The sequence below is a fragment of the Mytilus galloprovincialis genome, chromosome 2 (genome assembly GCF_965363235.1).
Source record: "Mytilus galloprovincialis chromosome 2, xbMytGall1.hap1.1, whole genome shotgun sequence".
Taxonomy (NCBI): domain Eukaryota; kingdom Metazoa; phylum Mollusca; class Bivalvia; order Mytilida; family Mytilidae; genus Mytilus; species Mytilus galloprovincialis.
In genome coordinates this window covers 107,025,794-107,029,400 of record NC_134839.1, presented here as the reverse complement: position 1 = coordinate 107,029,400, position 3,607 = coordinate 107,025,794, and the positions used below count along the sequence as shown (strand labels likewise).

General features: G+C 31.7%; 1 long non-coding RNA gene across 1 annotated transcript; it reads left to right on the top strand.

Moving 5' to 3' along the window:
• Window positions 1-304: 304 nt before the first annotated feature.
• Window positions 305-2,667, top strand: LOC143062492 (uncharacterized). The gene is made up of 3 exons (XR_012974787.1): window positions 305-620; window positions 1,768-1,953; window positions 2,383-2,667. It is a non-coding gene; the product is annotated as an uncharacterized LOC143062492 (long non-coding RNA).
• Window positions 2,668-3,607: the final 940 nt, after the last annotated feature.

Here is a 3,607-nt window from a genome sequence, read left to right as displayed (position 1 = left end):
CCGTTGCCTTTCATTTCGTTTTATACTTAAAGATCCATTTAATATAGAAACAAAAACATTTTATTAATAAAGTAATCTTACGACTGGTTATGTGAATAAAATAATAACACTTTACTCCTGTAGCTGATATTTTCTCTGTAATGCATCTGGGAATTTAAAAAATTTTGACGAAATTAAATCTGAAAATCGATAGTTCAACATCTGTGTGGAGATGCATTAAATATACGTTGTCAACCAAGGTGATGTTGTATAGATACTATATTTCATACATAATAACCCCATATCAAATTTAGAAGCACTGAAATTCATTTTAAGTTTAAAGAAGATGGAATCAAAACAGCATTTGATGACATTATCTGTTATTCTAATTGCAAAGAGTTACGCGAATTTTCAAATAACACGTAATAATTTTGTCATTGAAACAAATACAAGCATAATAAAGTCAGAGGCTACATTTCAAGTAACGGCGAGATCAGCAATTGAATGTGTAAACATATGTAGCAGCACGCATGCATGCTGTAGTGGTAGCTTTGATACCTTATTAATGGAATGTTACTTGGATCCTAATTGTGTGGTAAAGAGACAGACTGTGCTAGACTCTATAGCATACAGTAAAACAGGTTAGTATAGCTTGCTGTTTGGTGTGAACATATGCTCCGTGTTGAAGACCGTACTTTTGCCTATAATGGGTTACTTTTATAAATTGGGACGTGGATGGAGAGTTGTCGCATTGGCACTCATACTGCATCTCCTTATATCTAGTTAATTGCTTTAGAATATTATCACTAATAATTATTTAAAACGCACAATTATAAGGTTTACATTTCTTTTGATAGTTTAATTTTATTCACAATAACATGTTATTCATATAATTTTGAATTTTATAATGATTTCCCAATGAGACTACGGTCCAACATGGGACAATGGTCGAGAATGAACACAACGGTAGGTGAAAAAAACCCATACCGTTTAGTAAGCTATCAAATACATCGCATGTGAAACATTTAAGAAAAATTGTACAAAGGAAGGGGTACTCAAATTCATAATAAACTATGGACAGACAGTTCAGGGGCGGATCGCGGGGATTGATTTTTAATTTTTAATAAAAAAAAAAAGTTCTACCTGTAAGCCCGATCTGAATCCACCCCTGTCAGTACAAAGAAAGACACAAAATCTATAAAAACAACTCAAGATCAACACAGAGTCCATGAAAAAAGTAAGGGGGATACAGATACTTTAAGAACTGCTCCTAATACTAAGATATATATTGTGTTACTCCCAGATATGTCATATTTTGTTATCAACAGGGAAAGGAACATGGGATTGTAATCATAACTTCACCGAACTTTTGGAGCACAAACAAGCGAGTCATTATAACGGTCGTACATGTTTCTTAAAGATACTTCAATATTATGAAATCTTGGCACAGAAGCTTTATTAAAGCATCAATATGTTATCTATTAGGTAATCCTGATGGAAACACAAGTTAAGGAATATAGTATCAACTATCTGCGTTCAATTTCTCAAGGTGTTAGAAAAAGATATAACTGCAATAACCCTTGTAATGTATTTAATGGAATTAAAGCAATCAACGTATTTTTCAGTGGATTTACATCATCCTTATAGCTTATCAAGAGTATTTATTAAGTTAAATATCTTTTTGCGATGTTAAAATGATGACATTGTGTTCCGGAAAGTTTTATGTATGCAGCTATATAAATATATATATTCTTCTTAAAGACATATATTTAATTACTTTTCATTCAGATATTTGTAATGGAGGTGCGTTTGAATATTTTTTTACAAATGCATACATTAAGAATGGAATATGTCAAAAGAAGCTGTGTCTAAAACAAGATGCCCAACATGTGTGTCAGGAGAATAATGCAACACTCATTAGACTTGATTCTCCTGAAAAGAACATGGCGGTACAGACTTATCTTAGATCGAAAGGTCAGCATTCACATATATTAAAGTTTCATATATTATTTTGATGAAAGATTGATAATGAAACCTATCGATGTCTTGTAAAGTCCATCTGTATTTCTAAAAGGAGACTTTTGGAAACTTTAATCAAAAATCGACCGTCAGTGATATTACATTAACATTTATTTCTCATAATAACGATCCAAGTAAGGTAAATTTGGTCGTAGTTCATTTTACTAGGTGTGTTCTACATTTTTCTAACATAATTTACTCTAATAATAAGGTCTGGTATGATTCTTCTTAAGTATTTGAATTTTATTACCGGTAATATATTTGAATTGAATCAAATAAAAATGAGACTGTGTACAATGCTTTAAAAATTACTCTTTGCATTTTCTCTCTACACTTGATTTTATGAATTTCATATTAACACTGCTATTTCCATTATAATTATAGGTTCTTTGGGTGTTGCCTATTTCACTGCTAGCGGAAATTGCTTCATAGTGCCACCTCGTGGAAAGATAATGCAGTCGCCCTATTTTTGTAAGCGTCAAGACTATAAACATGGATATATATGTGAAAAAACACTGCCATAGCAGCACAATCTAACTGTCTTTTGTTACTACAGAGATAGTCAAGAAGACACACATAATCACGTTCATTAATAAACTTTATTTTTCAATACAAACTGGTCAGATTTGTAACTTATTACAAAGTCTGATAAAATGATTTTGCATACTACCTTGCGTTGTAGTGTACTCGTTTATTTATTAGAGATACTACATTTTAATGAACAGGAAAGACAGAATTCCTGGAAGTTTTAAAAAGTGAAATTACTGCCAGTATTTCTTCCCAACGTTAAGTCTCTTTTACTATGCTCTTCAATGCTCTTTAACATTGTACTTGTTTGGCTTTATAAATATTTTGATATGAGCGTCACTGATGAGTCTTGTGTAGACGAAACGCGCGTCTGGCGTACTAAATTATAATCCTGGTACCTTTGATAACTATTTACTAGTTATTGTCTTGTATAGAGTTGTTAATATTATACGACATCTATTTCATACACCGGATGGACACTTTGACAAATAATGACTTTAAATGGTGCTCGAGCTTTACGAAAATTAGAATCATCAAATTCAATAAAAGAAAAAGAGCCAAAAAAATCACAACAAAAAGCTGGCACAGGATTCAATTATAAAGAAGAGCTTACAATGGTCAATCAGTTCATCATTGCAAGGACAAATGATACCTTCCGATAATTGGTACGCTGTGTTTTTAAATTTTCCAACGGAAACAATCCTATAAAAAGCAATCATGGAAACTATATTAGAAATAATTAAAAGCGTTTTATAATGAATTAATTTCCCTCTTTGTATACCATGTAAACAGAACAGCAGGCTAACGGAGTATTGTGTAAAAAGAGTTTCGTGTAAATTTGGTATAATGTGTTCTCTTGATCTTCACGGTTAGTTGTGCATGTTCATTAACTTTCGATATTAAAATTATGGGTTTAATTGTTCGTCATCTTGTTTCTGTACATATTTGAAAGGCTGTTTATTCTACAAAATCAATGTGCTGCACAATAACAATCTGAATTCAACTCTACACAATAATCAACTGGTAAACTTCAAAACATTGCTTTAATGAAAGGTTGATGAGATAGAGGATGGGCAGTGAA